The following is a 21932-nucleotide window of genomic DNA, read 5'->3' as shown; positions in this document are numbered from 1 at the left end:
GGAATCGAATGTGGAAAGGAATGGAATGGAATGTGGAATGGAATGTGGAATGCACTGCAATGGAATGTAGAAGGGAATGTGGAATGGAATGAGGAATTGAAAGTTGAATGGAACCTGGAATAGAACGTGGAATGGAATCGAATGGAATGGAACGTGGAATGGAAAGTGGAATGGAACATGGAATACGGAATGCAACGTAGAATGCGATGTGCAATGGAATGTGGAATGGAACGTGGAATGGAATGTGGAATGGAACGTTAAAAGGAATGGAATAGAATGTGGAATGGAGCTTGGAATGGAATGGAATGGAATTGAATGCAGTGTGGAATGGAATTTGGAACGGAATGGAAGGTGAAATCGAATGCGGAACGGAATGGAATGGAAAGTTTAAATGGAATGGAATGGAATGTTGAATGGAATGGGTTCTGCAACGGAATGCAATCTGGAATGGATTGGAATCGAATGTGGAATGGAATGGGGAATGCAATGGAATGGTATTTGGAATGGAATGTGGAATGGAATGTGGAATGGAATGAGTAATGGAATGGAATGGAATTTGGAATGGAAAGTGGAAAGGAATGTGGAATGGAATGGAAGGTAATGTGGAATGGAATGTGGAATGGAATGCGGAATGGAAAGTGGAATGGAACGTAGAATGGAACGGAAAGGAACGTGGAAAGGGAAGGAATGTAATGTAGAATGGAACCTGGATTGGAATGGAATGCAACGAGGAATGGAACATGGAATGGAACGTGGAATGGAATGGAATGGAATTGAATGGAATGGATTGTGGAATGGAAAGTGGAATGGTATGTGGAATGGAAAGTGGAATGGAACATGGAATGGAATAGAATGGAACGTGGAAAGGGAGGGAACGGAATGTGGAATGGAACTTGGAGTGGAATGGAATGGAACGTGGAATGGAATGTGCAATGGAATGTGGAATGGAACGTGGAATGGAATGGAATGGAAAGTGGGGTGGAACGTGTAATGGAGTGGAATGGAACGTGAAATAGAATGTGGAATGGACTGAGGAAAGGAACTTGAAATGGAAGATTGAATGGATTGGATTGGAATGTGGAATGGAATGTGGAATGTAATGCAAGGCAATGTGGAAAGGAAAGTGGAATGGAATGGCAAGGAATTTGGAAGGCAATGTGAAATTCAATGGAATGGAATGTGGAATGGAATGTGGTATGGAATGTAATGGAAAGTGAAATGGAACAGAATGGAATGTGGAATGTAATGCAAGGCAATGTGGAATGGAAAGTTGAATGGAATGGAATGGAATTTAGAATGGAATGTGAAATTGAATGGAATGGAATGTGGAATGGAATGTGGAATGGAATGGAATGGAATGTGGAATGGAACGGAATGGAATGTGGAATAGAAAGTTTAATGGAATGGAATGGAATGTGCAACTGAAAGTGGAATGGAATGGAGTGGAACATGGAATGGAATTTTGAATGGAAATTAAAGTGGAATGTGGAATGGAATGTCGAATGCAACATGGAATGAAATGTGAAATGGAATGTGGAATGGAATGGAATGGAATGTGGAATGGAATGAAATTGAATGAGGAATGGAATTTGTAATAGAATGTGGAATGGAAGAGAATGGAATGTGGAATAGAATGTGGAATGGAATGTGGAATGTATTGGATTGGACCTTGGAATGGAAAGAGGAATGGAAAGTGACATTGAATGTGGCATGGAACGGGGAGAGGCATGGGCAATGGAATGTGGAATGGAACGTGGAATGTCATGCAATGGAAAGTGGAATGGAATGTGGAATGGAATGGAATGGAACGTGTAATGGAACGTGGAATGGAATGTGGAATGGAATGTCGAATATAATGGCATGTGGAATGGAATGGAATGGAATGCACTAAATGAATGGAATGGAATGCGGTATGGAATGGAATGGAATGTGTAATGGAATGAAATGGGGAATGGAATGGCATGGAATGGAATGTGGAATGGAATGGAATAGAATACAGTGGAATGGAATGTGGAATGGAATGGAATGTGGAATGGAATAGAATGAGGAATGGAATGAAATGGAATGGAATGAAATGGAATGGAACGGAATGTGGAAAGGAATGGAATGGAATGGAATGGAGTGGAATGTGAAATGGAAGAGAATGGAATGTGGAATGCAATAGAATGTGGAATGGAATGGAATGGAATGGAATGGGGAATGTTATGGAATGGAAAATGGAATGGATTAGAATGGAAATTGGAATGCAATGGAAAGGAATGTGGAAAGGAATGGAATGGAATGTCAAATGGAATGTGGAATGGAAAGGAGTTGAATGTGGAAATGAATGTGGAATGGAATGGAAAGGAATGTGAAATGGAAAGAAATGGAATGTTGAATGGAATGTGGAAGGGAATGTGGAATGGAACGTGGAATGGAATGGAATTGAATGTGGAATGGAACTTGGAATGCAATGGAATGGAACCTGGAATGGAATGTGGAATGGAAAGTGGAATGGAATGTGGAATGCAACTTGGAATGCAATGTACAATGGAAAGTGGAATGGAACGTGGAATGGAATGGAATGGAGGGTGGAATGGAATGTGCAATGGAATGGAACGGAACGTGGAATTTATCATGGAATGGAATGTGGAATGGAACGTGAAATGAAACGTGGAATGGAATGGAATGGAATGTGGAATGCAATGTGGAATGCAAAGCGGAATGGAATTTGGAATGGAATGGAATGGAATGGAATGTGGAATGGAAAGTGGAATTCAATGTGGAATGGAACGTGGAATGGAACGTGGAATGAAATTGAACGAAATGTGGAATGGAAAGTGGAATGGAATGGAATGGAATTTGGAATGGAATTTCTAATGGAATGGAAGGTGAAATCGAATGTGGAACACAATGGAATGGAAAGTTTAAAAGGAATGGAAGGCAATGATGAATGGAATGTGGACTGCAATGGAATACAATGTGAAATGGAATGGAATGGAATGGGGAATGCAATGAAACGGAATTTGCAATGGAATGTGGAAAGGAATGTGGAATGGGATGTGGAATGGAATGCAATGGAAAGGAATGTGGAATGGAAAGTGGAAAGGAATGTGGAATGGAACGGAAGGGAATTTGGAATGGGTGTGGAATGTAATGCGGAATGGAACGTGGAATGGAATGGAATAAAAGGTGGAATGGCATGTGGAATGGAATGTGGAATCGAATGTGGAAAGGAATGGAATGGAATGCAGAATGGAATGTGGAATGCACTGCAATGGAATGTAGAAGGGAATGTGGAATGGAATGAGGAATTGAAAGTTGAATGGAACCTGGAATAGAACGTGGAATGGAATCGAATGGAATGGAACGTGGAATGGAAAGTGGAATGGAACATGGAATACGGAATGCAACGTAGAATGCGATGTGCAATGGAATGTGGAATGGAACGTGGAATGGAATGTGGAATGGAACGTTAAAAGGAATGGAATAGAATGTGGAATGGAGCTTGGAATGGAATGGAATGGAACCTGGAATCGAATGTGGAATGGAAAGTGGAATGGAATGTGGAATGGAACTTAGAATGGAATGTACAATGGAATGTGTAATGGAACGTGGAATGGAATGGAATGGAAGGAAGAATGGAACGTGGAATGGAATGGAATGGAACATGGAATGGAACGTGGAATGGAATGGAATGGAACATGGAATGGAACGTGGAGTGGAATGGAATGGAACGTGGAATGGAACGTGGCATGGAATGGAATGGAACGTGGAATGGAACGTAGAATAGAGCGCGGAATGGAATAGAATCGAATGTGGAATGCAATGTGGAATGTAAAGTGGAATGGATTGTGGAATGGAATGGAATGGAATGGAATGTGGAATGAAATGTTTAATTGAATGTGGAATGGAACGTGGAATGGAACGTGGAATGGAATGTGGAATGGAAGGTGGAATGGAATGGAACAGATTGGGGAATGGAATGTGGAATGGAATTGAATGCAGTGTGGAATGGAATTTGGAATGGAATGGAAGGTGAAATCGAATGCGGAACGGAATGGAATGGAAAATTTAAATGGAATGGAATGGAATGTTGAATGGAATGTGTTCTGCAACGGAATGCTATCTGGAATGGATTGGAATCGAATGTGGAATGGAATGGGGAATGCAATGGAATGGTATTTGGAATGGAATGTGGAGTGGAATGTGGAATGGAATGAGTAATGGAATGGAATGGAATTTGGAATGGAAAGTGGAAAGGAATGTGGAATGGAATGGAACGTAATGTGGAATGGAATGTGGAATGGAATGCGGAATGGAAAGTGGAATGGAACGTGGAATGGAACGGAAAGGAACGTGGAAAGGGAAGGAATGTAATGTAGAAAGGAACCTGGAGTGGAATGGAATGCAACGAGGAATGGAACATGGAATGGAACGTGGAATGGAATGGAATGGAATTGAATGGAATGGATTGTGGAATGGAAAGTGGAATGGAATGTGGAATGGAAAGTGGAATGGAACGTGGAATGGAATAGAATGGAACGTGGAAAGGGAGGGAACGGAATGTGGAATGGAACTTGGAGTGGAATTTAATGGAACGTGGAAGGGAATGTGCAATGGAATGTGGAATGGAACGTGGAATGGAATGGAATGGAGTTGGGGTGGAACGTGTAATGGAGTGGAATGGAACGTGAAATAGAATGTGGAATGGACTGTGGAAAGGAACTTGAAATGGAACATTGAATGGATTGGATTGGAATGTGGAATGGAATGCAAGGCAATGTGGAAAGGAAAGTGGAATGGAATGGGATGGAATTTGGAAAGCAATGTGAAATTCAATGGAATGGAATGTGGAATGGAATGTGGTATGGAATGTAATGGAAAGTGGAATTTAACAGAATGGAATGTGGAATGTAATGCAAGGCAATGTGGAATGGAAAGTTGAATGGAATGGAATGGAATTTGGAATGGAATGTGAAATTGAATGGAATGGAATGTGGAATGGAATGTGGAACGGAATGGAATGGAATGTGGAATGGAACGGAATGGAATGTGGAATAGAAAGTTTAATGGAATGGAATGGAATGTGCAACTGAACGTGGAATGGAATGGAGTGGAACGTGGAATAGAATGGAGTGGAACGTGGAATAGAATTTTGAATGGAAAGTAGAGTGGAATGTGGAATGGAATGTGGAATGCAACATGGAATGAAATGTGAAATGGAATGTGGAATGGAATGGAATGGAATGTGGAATGGAATGAAATTGAATGAGGAATGGAATTTGTAATAGAATGTGGAATGGAAGACAATGGAACGGAATGGATTGTGGAATGGAATGTGGAATGGAATGTGGAATGGAAAGTGGAATGTATTGGAATGGACCTTGGAATGGAAAGTGGAATGGAACGTGAAATTGAATGTGGCATGGAACTGGGACAGGCATGGGCAATGGAATGTGGAATGGAACGTGGAATGTCATGCAATGGATAGTGGAATGGAATGGAATGGAACGTGTAATGGAACGTGGAATGGAATGTGGAATGGAATGTCGAATATAATGGCATGTGGAATGGAATGCAATGGAATGCACTAAATGAATGGAATGGAATGCGGTATGGAATGGAATGGAATGCGTAATGGAATGAAATGGGGAACGGAATGGCATGGAATGGAATGTGGAATGGAATGGAATAGAATACAGTGGAATGGAATGTGGAATGGAATGGAATGTGGAATGGAATAGAATGAGGAATGGAATGAAATGGAATGGAATGAAATGGAGTGGAATGGAATGTGGAAAGGAATGGAATGGAATGGAGTGGAATGTGAAATGGAAGAGAATGGAATGTGGAATGCAATAGAATGTGGAATGGAATGGAATGGAATGGAATGGGGAATGTAATGGAATGGAAAATGGAATGGATTAGAATGGAATTTGGAATGCAATGGAAAGGAATGTGGAATGGAATGGAATGGAATGTCCAATGGAATGTGGAATGGAATGGAGTTGAATGTGGAAATGAATGTGGAATGGAATGGAAAGGAATGTGAAATGGAAAGAAATGGAACGTTGAATGGAATGTGGAATGGAATGTGGAATGGAACGTGGAATGTAATGGAATTGAATGTGGAATGGAACTTGGAATGCAATGGAATGGAACCTGGAATGGAATGTGCAATGGAAAGTGGAATGGAATGTGGAATGGAACTTGGAATGCAATGTACAATGGAAAGTGGAATGGAACGTGGAATGGAATGGAATGGATTGTGGAATGGAATGTGCAATGGAATGGAACGGAACGTGGAATTTATCATGGAATGGAATGTGGAATGGAACGTGAAATGAAACGTGGAATGGAATGGAATGGAATGTGGAATGCAATGTGGAATGCAAAGCAGAATGGAATTTGGAATGGAATGGAATGGAATGGAATGTGGAATGGAAAGTGGAATTCAATGAGAAATGGAACGCGTAATGGAACGTGGAATGAAATTGAACGAAATGTGGAAAGGAAAGTGGAATGGAATGGAATTTGGAATGGAATTTCTAATGGAATGGAAGGTGAAATCGAATGTGGAACACAATGGAATGGAAAGTTTAAAAGGAATGGAAGGCAATGTTGAATGGATTGTGGACTGCAATGGAATGCAATGTGTAATGGAATGGAATGGAATGTGGAATGGAATGGGGAATGCAATGAAACGGAATTTACAATAGAATGTGGAAAGGAATGTGGAATGGGATGTGGAATGGAATGCAGTGGAATGGAATGTGGAATGGGAAGTGGAAAGGAATGTGGAATGGAACGGAAGGGAATTTGGAATGGGTGTGGAACGTAATGCGGAATGGAACGTGGAATGGAATGGAATGAAATGTGGAATGGAATTTGGAATGGAATGTGGAATCGAAAGTGGAAAGGAACGGAATGGAATGCGGAATGGAATGTGGAATGCACTGCAACGGAATGTAGAAGGGAATGTGGAATGGAATGAGGAATTGAAAGTTGAATGGAACCTGAAATAGAACGTGGAATGGAATCGAATGGAATGGAACGTGGAATGGAAAGCGGAATGGAACATGGAATATGGAATGCAACGTAGAATGCGATGTGCAATGGAATGTCTAATGGAACGTGGAATGGAAAGTGGAATGGAACGTTAAAAGGAATGGAATAAAATGTGGAACGGAGCTTGGAATGGAATGGAATGGAACCTGGAATCGAATGTGGAATGGAAAGTGGAATGGAATGTGGAATGGAACTTAGAATGGAATGTACAATGGAATGTGTAATGGAACGTGGAATGGAATGGAATGGAAGGAGGAATGGAACGTGGAATGGAATGGAATGGAACATGGAATGGAACGTGGAGTGGAATGGAATGGAACATGGAATGGAACGTGGTATGGAATGGAAAGGAATGTGGAATGTAACGTGGAATAGAGCGCGGAATGGAATAGAATCGAATGTGGAATGCAATGTGGAATGTAAAGTGGAATGGATTGTGGAATGGAATGGAATGGAATGTGGAATGAAATGTTTAATTGAATGTGGAATGGAACGTGGAATGGAACGTGGAATGGAACGTGGAATGGAACGTGGAATGGAACGTGGAAAGGAAGGTGGAATGGAATGGAACAGATTGTGGAATGGAATGTGGAATGGAATTGAATGCAGTGTGGATTGGAATTTGGAATGGAATGGAAGGTGAAATCGAATGCGGAATGGAATGGAATGGAAAGTTTAAATGGAATGGAATGGAATGTTGAATGGAATGTGTTCTGCAACGGAATGCAATCTGGAATGGATTGGAATCGAATATGGAATGGAATGGGGAATGAAATGGAATGGTATTTGGAATGGAATGTGGAATGGAATGTGGAATGGAATGAGTAATGGAATGGAATGGAATTTGGAATGGAAAGTGGAAAGGAATGTGGAATGGAATGGAACGTAATGTGGAATGGAATGTGGAATGGAATGCGGAATGGAAAGTGGAATGGAATTGAATGGAATGGATTGTGGAAAGGAAAGTGGAATGGAATGTGGAATGGAAAGTGGAATGGAACGTGGAATGGAATAGAATGGAACATGGAAAGGGAGGGAACGGAATGTGGAATGGAACTTGGAGTGGAATGGAATGGAACGTGGAATGGAATGTGCAATGGAATGTGGAATGGAACGTGGAATGGAATGGAATGGAAAGTGTGGTGGAACGTGTAATGGAGTGGAATGGAACGTGAAATAGAATGTGGAATGGACTGTGGAAAGAACTTGAAATGGAACATTGAATGGATTGGATTGGAATGTGGAATGGAATGTGGAATGGAATGCAAGGCAATGTGGAAAGGAAAGTGGAATGGAATGGGATGGAATTTGGAAAGCAATGTGAAATTCAATGGAATGGAATGTGGAATGGAATGTGGTATGGAATGTAATGGAAAGTGGAATGGAACAGAATGGAATGTGGAATGTAATGCAAGGCAATGTGGAAAGGAATGTGGAATGGAATGGGATGGAGTTTGGAAAGCAATGTGAAATTCAATGGAATGGAATGTGGAATGGAATGTGGTATGGAATGTAATGGAAAGTGGAATGGAACAGAATGGAATGTGGAATGGAATGCAAGGCAATGTGGAATAGAAAGTTGAATGGAATGGAATGGAATTTGCTATGGAATGTGAAATTGAATGGAATGGAATGTGGAATGGAATGTGGAATGGAATGGAATGGAATGTGGAATGGAACGGAATGGAATGTGGAATAGAAAGTTTAATGGAATGGAATGGAATGTGCAACTGAACGTTGAATGGAATGGAGTGGAACGTGGAATGGAATGGAGTGGAACGTGGAATAGAATTTTGAATGGAAATTAGAGTGGAATGTGGAATGGAATGTGGAATGCAACATGGAATGAAATGTGAAATGGAATTTGGAATGGAATGGAATGGAATGTGGAATGGAATGAAATTGAATGAGGAATGGAATTTGTAATAGAATGTGAAATGGAAGAGAATGGAACGGAATGGATTGTGGAATGGAATGTGGAATGGAATGTGGAATGGAAAGTGGAATGTATTGGAATGGACCTTGGAATGGAAAGTGGAATGGAACGTCAAATTGAATGTGGCATGGAACGGGGACAGGGATGGGCAATGGAATGTGGAATGGAACGTGTAATGTCATGCAATGGATAGTGGAATGGAATGGAATGGAACGTGTAATGGAACGTGGAATGGAATGTGGAATGGAATGTCGAATATAATGGCATGTGGAATGGAATGCAAAGGAATGCACTAAATGAATGGAATGGAATGCGGTATGGAATGGAATGGAATGTGTAATGGAATGAAATGGGGAACGGAATGGCATGGAATGGAATGTGGAGTGGAATGGAATAGAATACAGTGGAATGGAATGTGGAATGGAATGGAATGTGGAATGGAATAGAATGAGGAATGGAATGAAATAGAAAGGAATGAAATGGAGTGGAATGGAATGTGGAAAGGAATGGAATGGAATGGAGTGGAATGTGAAATGGAAGAGAATGGAATGTGGAATGCAATGGAATGTGGAATGGAATGGAATGGAATGGAATGGGGAATGTTATGGAATGGAAAATGGAATGGATTAGAATGGAAATTGGAATGCAATGGAAAGGAATGTGGAATGGATAGGAATGGAATGTCCAATGGAATGTGGAATGGAATGGAGTTGAATGTGGAAATGAATGTGGAATGGAATGGAAAGGAATGTGAAATGGAAAGAAATGGAACGTTGAATGGAATGTGGAAAGGAATGTGGAATGGAACGTGGAATGTAATGGAATTGAATGTGTAATGGAACTTGGAATGCAATGCAATGGAACCTGGAATGGAATGTGGAATGGAAAGTGGAATGGAATGAGGAATGGAACTTGGAATGCAATGTACAATGGAAAGTGGAATGGAACGTGGAATGGAATGGAATGGAGGGTGGAATGGAATGTGCAATGGAATGGAACGGAACGTGGAATTTATCATGGAATGGAATGTGGAATGGAACGTGAAATGAAACGTGGAAAGGAATGGAATGGAATGTGGAATGCAAAGCGGAATGGAATTTGGAATGGAATGGAATGGAATGGAATGTGGAATGGAAAGTGGAATTCAATGTGGAATGGAAAGTGGAATGGAACGTGGAATGAAATGGAACGAAATGTGCAATGGAAAGTGGAATGGAATGGAATGGAATTTGGAATGGAATTTCTAATGGAATGGAAGGTGAAATCGAATGTGGAACACAATGGAATGGAAAGTTTAAAAGGAATGGAAGGCAATGTTGAATGGAAATTAGAGTGGAATGTGGAATGGAATGTGGAATGCAACATGGAATGAAATGTGAAATGGAATGTGGAATGGAATGGAATGGAATGTGGAATGGAATGAAATTGAATGAGAAATGGAATTAGTAATAGAATGTGGAATGGAAGAGAAAGGAACAGAATGGATAGTGGAATGGAATGTGGAATGGAATGTGGAATGGAAAGTGGAATGTATTGGAATGGACATTGGAATGGAAAGTGGAATGGAACGTGAAATTGAATGTGGCATGGAACGGGGACAGGCATGGGCAATGGAATGTGGAATGGAACGTGGAATGTCATGCAATGGAAAGTGGAATGGAATGTGGAATGGAATGGAATGGAACGTGTAATGGAACGTGGAATGGAATGTGGAATGGAATGTCGAATATAATGGCATGTGGAATGGAATTGAATGGAATGCACTAAATGAATGGAATGGAATGCGGTATGGAATGGAATGGAATGTGTAATGGAATGAAATGGGGAATGGAATGGCATGGAATGGAATGTGGAATGGAATGGAATAGAATACAGTGGAATGGAATGTGGAATGGAATGGAATGTGGAAAGGAATAGAATGAGGAATGGAATGAAATGGAATGGAATGAAATGGAATGGAACGGAATGTGGAAAGGAATGGAATGGAATGGATTGGAATGTGAAATGGAAGAGAATGGAATGTGGAATGCAATAGAATGTGGAATGGAATGGAATGGAATGGAATGGGGAATGTTATGGAATGGAAAATGGAATGGATTAGAATGGAAATTGGAATGCAATGGAAAGGAATGTGGAATGGAATGGAATGGAATGTCCAATGGAATGTGGAATGGAATGGAGTTGAATGTGGAAATGAATGTGGAATGGTATGGAAAGGAATGTGAAATGGAAAGAAATGGAACGTTGAATGGAATGTGGAATGGAATGTGGAATGGAACTTGGAATGCAATGGAATGGAACCTGGAATGGAATGTGGAATGGAAAGTGGAATGGAATGAGGAATGGAACTTGGAATGCAATGTACAATGGAAAGTGGAATGGAACGTGGAATGGAATGGAATGGAAGGGGGAATGGAATGTGCAATGCAATGGACCGGAACGTGGAATTTATCATGGAATGGAATGTGGAATGGAACGTGAAATGAAACGTGGAATGGAATGGAATGGAATGTGGAATGCAATGTGGAATGCAAAGCGGAATGGAATTTGAAATGGAATGGAATGGAATGGAATGTGGAATGGAAAGTGGAATTCAATGTGGAATGGAACGTGGAATGGAACGTGGAATGAAATGGAACGAAATGTGGAATGGAAAGTGGAATGGAATGGAATGGAATTTGGAATGGAATTTCTAATGGAATGGAAGGTGAAATCGAATGTGGAACACAATGGAATGGAAAGTTTAAAAGGAATGGAAGGCAATGTTGAATGGAATGTGGACCTCAATGGAAGGCAATGTGAAATGGAATGGAATGGAATGTGGAATGGAATGGGGAATGCAATGAAACGGAATTTGCAATGGAATGTGGAAAGGAATGTGGAATGGGATGTGGAATGGAATGCAATGGAAAGGAATGCGGCATGGAAAGTTTAAAGGAATGTGGAATGGAACGGAAGGGAATTTGGAATGGGTGTGGAATGTAATGCGGAATGGAACGTGGAATGGAATGGAATGAAAGTTGGAATGGCATGTGGAATGGAATGTGGAATCGAATGTGGACAGGAATGGAATGGAATGTGGAATGGAATGTGGAATGCACTGCAATGGAATGTAGAAGGGAATGTGGAATGGAATGAGGAATTGAAAGTTGAATGGAACCTGGAATAGAACGTGGAATGGAATCGAATGGAATGGAACGTGGAATGGAAAGTGGAATGGAACATGGAATACGGAATGCAACGTAGAATGCGATGTGCAATGGAATGTGGAATGGAACGTGGAATGGAATGTGGAATGGAACGTTAAAAGGAATGGAATAGAATGTGGAATGGAGCTTGGAATGGAATGGAATGGAACCTGGAATCGAATGTGGAATGGAAAGTGGAATGGAATGTGGAATGGAACTTAGAATAGAATGTACAATGGAATGTGTAATGGAACGTGGAATGGAATGGAATGGAAAGGGGAATGAAACGTGGAATGGAATGGAATGGAACATGGAATGGAACGTGGAGTGGAATGGAATGGAACGTGGAATGGAACTTGGTATGGAATGGAATGGAACGTGGAATGGAACGTGGAATAGAGCGCGGAATGGAAGAGAATCGAATGTGGAATGCAATGTGGAATGTAAAGTGGAACGGATTGTGGAATGGAATGGAATGGAATGTGGAATGAAATGTTTAATTCAATGTGGAATGGAACGTGGAATGGAACGTGGAATGGAACATGGAATGGAAGGTGGAATGGAATGGAACAGATTGGGGAATGGAATGTGGAATGGAATTGAATGCAGTGTGGAATGGAATTTGGAACGGAATGGAAGGTGAAATCGAATGCGGAACGGAATGGAATGGAAAGTTTAAATGGAATGGAATGGAATGTTGAATGGAATGGGTTCTGCAACGGAATGCAATCTGGAATGGATTGGAATCGAATGTGGAATGGAATGGGGAATGCAATGGAATGGTATTTGGAATGGAATGTGGAATGGAATGTGGAATGGAATGAGTAATGGAATGGAATGGAATTTGGAATGGAAAGTGGAAAGGAATGTGGAATGGAATGGAAGGTAATGTGGAATGGAATGTGGAATGGAATGCGGAATGGAAAGTGGAATGGAACGTAGAATGGAACGGAAAGGAACGTGGAAAGGGAAGGAATGTAATGTAGAATGGAACCTGGATTGGAATGGAATGCAACGAGGAATGGAACATGGAATGGAACGTGGAATGGAATGGAATGGAATTGAATGGAATGGATTGTGGAATGGAAAGTGGAATGGTATGTGGAATGGAAAGTGGAATGGAACATGGAATGGAATAGAATGGAACGTGGAAAGGGAGGGAACGGAATGTGGAATGGAACTTGGAGTGGAATGGAATGGAACGTGGAATGGAATGTGCAATGGAATGTGGAATGGAACGTGGAATGGAATGGAATGGAAAGTGGGGTGGAACGTGTAATGGAGTGGAATGGAACGTGAAATAGAATGTGGAATGGACTGAGGAAAGGAACTTGAAATGGAACATTGAATGGATTGGATTGGAATGTGGAATGGAATGTGGAATGTAATGCAAGGCAATGTGGAAAGGAAAGTGGAATGGAATGGCAAGGAATTTGGAAGGCAATGTGAAATTCAATGGAATGGAATGTGGAATGGAATGTGGTATGGAATGTAATGGAAAGTGGAATGGAACAGAATGGAATGTGGAATGTAATGCAAGGCAATGTGGAATGGAAAGTTGAATGGAATGGAATGGAATTTAGAATGGAATGTGAAATTGAATGGAATGGAATGTGGAATGGAATGTGGAATGGAATGGAATGGAATGTGGAATGGAACGGAATGGAATGTGGAATAGAAAGTTTAATGGAATGGAATGGAATGTGCAACTGAAAGTGGAATGGAATGGAGTGGAACATGGAATGGAATTTTGAATGGAAATTAAAGTGGAATGTGGAATGGAATGTGGAATGCAACATGGAATGAAATGTGAAATGGAATGTGGAATGGAATGGAATGGAATGTGGAATGGAATGAAATTGAATGAGGAATGGAATTTGTAATAGAATGTGGAATGGAAGAGAATGGAATGTGGAATAGAATGTGGAATGGAATGTGGAATGTATTGGAATGGACCTTGGAATGGAAAGAGGAATGGAAAGTGACATTGAATGTGGCATGGAACGGGGAGAGGCATGGGCAATGGAATGTGGAATGGAACGTGGAATGTCATGCAATGGAAAGTGGAATGGAATGTGGAATGGAATGGAATGGAACGTGTAATGGAACGTGGAATGGAATGTGGAATGGAATGTCGAATATAATGGCATGTGGAATGGAATGGAATGGAATGCACTAAATGAATGGAATGGAATGCGGTATGGAATGGAATGGAATGTGTAATGGAATGAAATGGGGAATGGAATGGCATGGAATGGAATGTGGAATGGAATGGAATAGAATACAGTGGAATGGAATGTGGAATGGAATGGAATGTGGAATGGAATAGAATGAGGAATGGAATGAAATGGAATGGAATGAAACGGAATGGAACGGAATGTGGAAAGGAATGGAATGGAATGGAATGGAGTGGAATGTGAAATGGAAGAGAATGGAATGTGGAATGCAATAGAATGTGGAATGGAATGGAATGGAATGGAATGGGGAATGTTATGGAATGGAAAATGGAATGGATTAGAATGGAAATTGGAATGCAATGGAAAGGAATGTGGAAAGGAATGGAATGGAATGTCAAATGGAATGTGGAATGGAAAGGAGTTGAATGTGGAAATGAATGTGGAATGGAATGGAAAGGAATGTGAAATGGAAAGAAATGGAATGTTGAATGGAATGTGGAAGGGAATGTGGAATGGAACGTGGAATGGAATGGAATTGAATGTGGAATGGAACTTGGAATGCAATGGAATGGAACCTGGAATGGAATGTGGAATGGAAAGTGGAATGGAATGTGGAATGGAACTTGGAATGCAATGTACAATGGAAAGTGGAATGGAACGTGGAATGGAATGGAATGGAGGGTGGAATGGAATGTGCAATGGAATGGAACGGAACGTGGAATTTATCATGGAATGGAATGTGGAATGGAACGTGAAATGAAACGTGGAATGGAATGGAATGGAATGTGCAATGCAATGTGGAATGCAAAGCGGAATGGAATTTGGAATGGAATGGAATGGAATGGAATGTGGAATGGAAAGTGGAATTCAATGTGGAATGGAACGTGGAATGGAACGTGGAATGAAATTGAACGAAATGTGGAATGGAAAGTGGAATGGAATGCAATGGAATTTGGAATGGAATTTCTAATGGAATGGAAGGTGAAATCGAATGTGGAACACAATGGAATGGAAAGTTTAAAAGGAATGGAAGGCAATGATGAATGGAATGTGGACTGCAATGGAATACAATGTGAAATGGAATGGAATGGAATGGGGAATGCAATGAAACGGAATTTGCAATGGAATGTGGAAAGGAATGTGGAATGGGATGTGGAATGGAATGCAATGGAAAGGAATGTGGAATGGAAAGTGGAAAGGAATGTGGAATGGAACGGAAGGGAATTTGGAATGGGTGTGGAATGTAATGCGGAATGGAACGTGGAATGGAATGGAATAAAAGGTGGAATGGCATGTGGAATGGAATGTGGAATCGAATGTGGAAAGGAATGGAATGGAATGCAGAATGGAATGTGGAATGCACTGCAATGGAATGTAGAAGGGAATGTGGAATGGAATGAGGAATTGAAAGTTGAATGGAACCTGGAATAGAACGTGGAATGGAATCGAATGGAATGGAACGTGGAATGGAAAGTGGAATGGAACATGGAATACGGAATGCAACGTAGAATGCGATGTGCAATGGAATGTGGAATGGAACGTGGAATGGAATGTGGAATGGAACATTAAAAGGAATGGAATAGAATGTGGAATGGAGCTTGGAATGGAATGGAATGGAACCTGGAATCGAATGTGGAATGGAAAGTGGAATGGAATGTGGAATGGAACTTAGAATGGAATGTACAATGGAATGTGTAATGGAACGTGGAATGGAATGGAATGGAAGGAGGAATGGAACGTGGAATGGAATGGAATGGAACATGGAATGGAACGTGGAATGGAATGGAATGGAACATGGAATGGAACGTGGAGTGGAATGGAATGGAACGTGGAATGGAACGTGGCATGGAATGGAATGGATCGTGGAATGGAACGTAGAATAGAGTGCGGAATGGAATAGAATCGAATGTGGAATGCAATGTGGAATGTAAAGTGGAATTGATTGTGGAATGGAATGGAATGGAATGTGGAATGAAATGTTTAATTGAATGTGGAATGGAACGTGGAATGGAACGTGGAATGGAACGTGGAATGGAAGGTGGAATGGAATGGAACAGATTGTGGAATGGAATGTGGAATGGAATTGAATGCAGTGTGGAATGGAATTTGGAATGGAATGAAAGGTGAAATCGAATGCGGATCGGAATGGAAAGGAAAGTTTAAATGGAATGGAATGGAATGTTGAATGGAATGTGTTCTGCAACGGAATGCAATCTGGAATGGATTGGAATCGAATGTGGAATGGAATGGGGAATGCAATGGAATGGTATTTGGAATGGAATGTGGAATGGAATGTGGAATGGAATGAGTAATGGAATGGAATGGAATTTGGAATGGAAAGTGGAAAGGAATGTGCAATGGAATGGAACGTAATGTGGAATGGAATGTGGAATGGAATGCGGAATGGAAAGTGGAATGGAACGTGGAATGGAACGGAAAGGAACGAGGAAAGGGAAGGAATGTAATGTAGAATGGAACCTGGAGTGGAATGGAATGCAACGAGGAATGGAACATGGAATGGAACGTGGAATGGAATGGAATGGAATTGAATGGAATGGATTGTGGAATGGAAAGTGGAATGGTATGTGGAATGGAAAGTGGAATGGAACGTGGAATGGAATCGAATGGAACGTGGAAAGGGAGGGAACGGAATGTGGAATGGAACTTGGAGTGGAATGGAATGGAACGTGGAATGGAATGTGCAATGGAATGTGGAATGGAACGTGGAATGGAATGGAATGGAAAGTGTGGTGGAACGTGTAATGGAGTGGAATGGAACGTGAAATAGAATGTGGAATGGACTGTGGAAAGGAACTTGAAATGGAACTTTGAATGGATTGGATTGGAATGTGGAATGGAATGTGGAATGTAATGCAAGGCAATGTGGAAAGGAAAGTGGAATGGAATGGGCTCGAATTTGGAAAGCAATGTGAAATTCAATGGAATGGAATGTGGAATGGAATGGGGAATGCAATGAAACGGAATTTGCAATGGAATGTGGAAAGGAATGTGGAATGGGATGTGGAATGGAATGCAATGGAAAGGAATGCGGCATGGAAAGTTTAAAGGAATGTGGAATGGAACGGAAGGGAATTTGGAATGGGTGTGGAATGTAATGCGGAATGGAACGTGGAATGTAATGGAATGAAAGGTGGAATGGCATGTGGAATGGAATGTGGAATCGAATGTTTAAAGGAATGGAATGGAATGCGGAATGGAATGTGGAATGCACTGCAATGGAATGTAGAAGGGAATGTGGAATGGAATGAGGAATTGAAAGTTGAATGGAACCTGGAATAGAACGTGGAATGGAATCGAATGGAATGGAACGTGGAATGGAAAGTGGAATGGAACATGGAATACGGAATGCAACGTAGAATGCGATGTGCAATGGAATGTGGAATGGAACGTGGAATGGAATGTGGAATGGAACATTAAAAGGAATGGAATAGAATGTGGAATGGAGCTTGGAATGGAATGGAATGGAACCTGGAATCGAATGTGGAATGGAAAGTGGAATGGAATGTGGAATGGAACTTAGAATGGAATGTACAATGGAATGTGTAATGGAACGTGGAATGGAATGGAATGGTAAGGAGAATGGAACGTGGGATGGAATGGAATGGAACATGGAATGGAACGTGGAGTGGAATGGAATGGAACGTGGAATGGAACTTGGTATGGAATGGAATGGAAAGTGGAATGGAACGTGGAATAGAGCGCGGAATGGAAGAGAATCGAATGTGGAATGCAATGTGGAATGTAAAGTGGAATGGATTGTGGAATGGAATGGAATGGAATGTGGAATGAAATGTTTAATTGAATGTGGAATGGAACGTGGAATGGAACGTGGAATGGAACGTGGAATGGAAGGTGGAATGGAATGGAACAGATTGGGGAATGGAATGTGGAATGGAATTCAATGCAGTGTGGAATGGAATTTGGAATGAAATGGAAGGTGAAATCGAATGCGGAACGGAATGGAATGGAAAGTTTAAATGGAATGGAATGGAATGTTGAATGGAATGGGTTCTGCAACGGAATGCAATCTGGAATGGATTGGAATCGAATGTGGAATGGAATGGGGAATGCAATGGAATGGTATTTGGAATGGAATGTGGAATGGAATGTGGAATGGAATGAGTAATGGAATGGAATGGAATTTAGAATGGAAAGTGGAAAGGAATGTGGAATGGAATGGAACGTAATCTGGAATGGAATGTGGAATGGAATGCGGAATGGAAAGTGGAATGGAACGTAGAATGGAACAGAAAGGAACGTGGAAAGGGAAGGAATGTAATGTAGAATGGAACCTGGAGTCGAATGGAATGCAACGAGGAATGGAACATGGAATGGAACGTGGAATGGAATGGAATGGAATTGAATGGAATGGATTGTGGAATGGAAAGTGGAATGGTATGTGGAATGGAAAGTGGAATGGAACGTGGAATGGAATAGAATGGAACGTGGAAAGGGAGGGAACGAAATGTGGAATGGAACTTGGAGTGGAATGGAATGGAACGTGGAATGGAATGTGCAATGGAATGTGGAATGGAACGTGGAATGGAATGGAATGGAAAGTGGGGTGGAACGTGTAATGGATTGGAATGGAACGTGAAATAGAATGTGGAATGGAGTGAGGAAAGGAAATTGAAATGGAACATTGAATGGATTGGATTGGAATGTGGAATGGAATGTGGAATGTAATGCAAGGCAATGTGGAAAGGAAAGTGGAATGGAATGGCAAGGAATTTGGAAGGCAATGTGAAATTCAATGGAATGGAATGTGGAATGGAATGTGGTATGGAATGTAATGGAAAGTGGAATGGAACAGAATGGAATGTGGAATGTAATGCAAGGCAATGTGGAATGGAAAGTTGAATGGAATGGAATGGAATTTGGAATTTAATGTGAAATTGAATGGAATGGAATGTGGAATGGAATGTGGAATGGAATGGAATGGAATGTGGAATGGAATGAAATTGAATGAGGAATGGAATTTGTAATAGAATGTGGAATGGAAGAGAATGGAACGGAATGGATTGTGGAATGGAATGTGGAATGGAATGTGGAATGGAATGTGGAATGTATTGGAATGGACCTTGGAATGGAAAGAGGAATGGAAAGTGAAATTGAATGTGGCATGGAATGGGGAGAGGCATGGGCAATGGAATGTGGAATGGAACGTGGAATGTCATGCAATGGAAAGTACAATGGAATGTGGAATGGAATGGAATGGAACGTGTAATGGAACGTGTAATGGAATGTGGAATGGAATGTCGAATATAGTGGCATGTGGAATGGAATGGAATGGAATGCACTAAATGAATGGAATGGAATGCGGTATGGAATGGAATGGAATGTGTAATGGAATGAAATGGGGAATGGAATGGCATGGAATGGAATGTGGAATGGAATGGAATAGAAAACAGTGGAATGGAATGTGGAATGGAATGGAATGTGGAATGGAATAGAATGAGGAATGGAATGAAATGGAATGGAATGAAATGGAATGGAACGGAATGCGGAAAAGAATGGAATGGAATGGAATGGAATGGAGTGGAATGTGAAATGGAAGAGAATGGAATGTGGAATGCAATAGAATGTGGAATGGAATGGAATGGAATGGGGAATGTTATGGAATGGAAAATGGAATGGATTAGAATGGAAATTGGAATGCAATGGAAAGGAATGTGGAAAGGAATGGAATGGAATGTCCAATGGAATGTGGAATGGAAAGGAGCTGAATGTGGAAATGAATGTGGAATGGAATGGAAAGGAATGTGAAATGGAAAGAAATGGAATGTTGAATGGAATGTGGAATGGAATGTGAAATGGAACGTGGAATGTAATGGAATTGAATGTGGAATGGAACTTGGAATGCAATGGAATGGAACCTGGAATGGAATGTGGAATGGAAAGTGGAATGGAAGGTGGAATGGAACTTGGAATGCAATGTACAATGGAAAGTGGAATGGAACGTGGAATGGAATGGAATGGAGGGTGGAATGGAATGTGCAATGGAATGGAACGGAACGTGGAATTTATCATGGAATGGAATGTGCAATGGAACGTGAAATGAAACGTGGACTGGAATGGAATGGAATGTGCAATGCAATGTGGAATGCAAAGCGGAATGGAATTTGGAATGGAATGGAATGGAATGTGGAATAGAAAGTGGAATTCAATGTGGAATGGAACGTGGAATGGAACGTGGAATGAAATTGAACGAAATGCGGAATGGAAAGTGGAATGGAATGGAATGGAATTTGGAATGGAATTTCTAATGGAATGGAAGGTGAAATCGAATGTGGAACAAAATGGAATGGAAAGTTTAAAAGGAATGGAAGGCAATGATGAATGGAATGTGGACTGCAATGGAATACAATGTGAAAGGGAATGGAATGGAATGGGGAATGCAATGAAACGGAATTTGCAATGGAATGTGGAAAGGAATGTGGAATGGGATGTGGAATGGAATGCAATGGAAAGGAATGTGGAATGGAAAGTGGAAAGGAATGTGGAATGGAACGGAAGGGAATTTGGAATGGGTGTGGAATGTAATGCGGAATGGAACGTGGAATGGAATGGAATAAAAGGTGGAATGGCATGTGGAATGGAATGTGGAATCGAATGTGGAAAGGAATGGAATGGAATGCGGAATGGAATGTGGAATGCACTGCAATGGAATGTAGAAGGGAATGTGAAATGGAATGAGGAATTGAAAGTTGAATGGAACCTGGAATAGAACGTGGAATGGAATCGAATGGAATGGAACGTGGAATGGAAAGTGGAATGGAACATGGAATATGGAATGCAACGTAGAATGCAATGTGCAATGGAATGTGGAATGGAACGTGGAATGGAATGTGGAATGGAACATTAAAAGGAATGGAAAAGAATGTGGAATGGAGCTTGGAATGGAATGGAATGGAACCTGGAATCGAATGTGGAATGGAAAGTGGAATGGAATGTGGAATGGAACTTAGAATGGAATGTACAATGGAATGTGTAATGGAACGTGGAATGGAATGGAATGGAAGGAGGAATGGAACGTGGAATGGAATGGAATGGAACATGGAATGGAACGTGGAATGGAATGGAATGGAACATGGAATGGAACGTGGAGTGGAATGGAATGGAACGTGGAATGGAACATGGCATGGAATGGAATGGAACGTGGAATGGAACATAGAATAGAGCGCGGAATGGAATAGAATCGAATGTGGAATGCAATGTGGAATGTAAAGTGGAATGTATTGTGGAATGGAATGGAATGGAATGTGGAATGAAATGTTTAATTGAATGTGGAATGGAACGTGGAATGGAACGTGGAATGGAAGGTGGAATGGAATGGAACAGATTGGGGAATGGAATGTGGAATGGAATTGAATGCAGTGTGGAATGGAATTTGGAATGAAATGGAAGGTGAAATCGAATGCGGAACGGAATGGAATGGAAAGTTTAAATGGAATGGAATGGAATGTTGAATGGAATGGGTTCTGCAACGGAATGCAATCTGGAATGGATTGGAATCGAATGTGGAATGGAATGGGGAATGCAATGGAATGGTATTTGGAA

The sequence above is a fragment of the Pongo pygmaeus genome, chromosome 19 (assembly GCF_028885625.2).
Source record: "Pongo pygmaeus isolate AG05252 chromosome 19, NHGRI_mPonPyg2-v2.0_pri, whole genome shotgun sequence".
Lineage (NCBI taxonomy): Eukaryota > Metazoa > Chordata > Mammalia > Primates > Hominidae > Pongo > Pongo pygmaeus.
Note: the sequence above shows the minus strand (reverse complement) of the source record.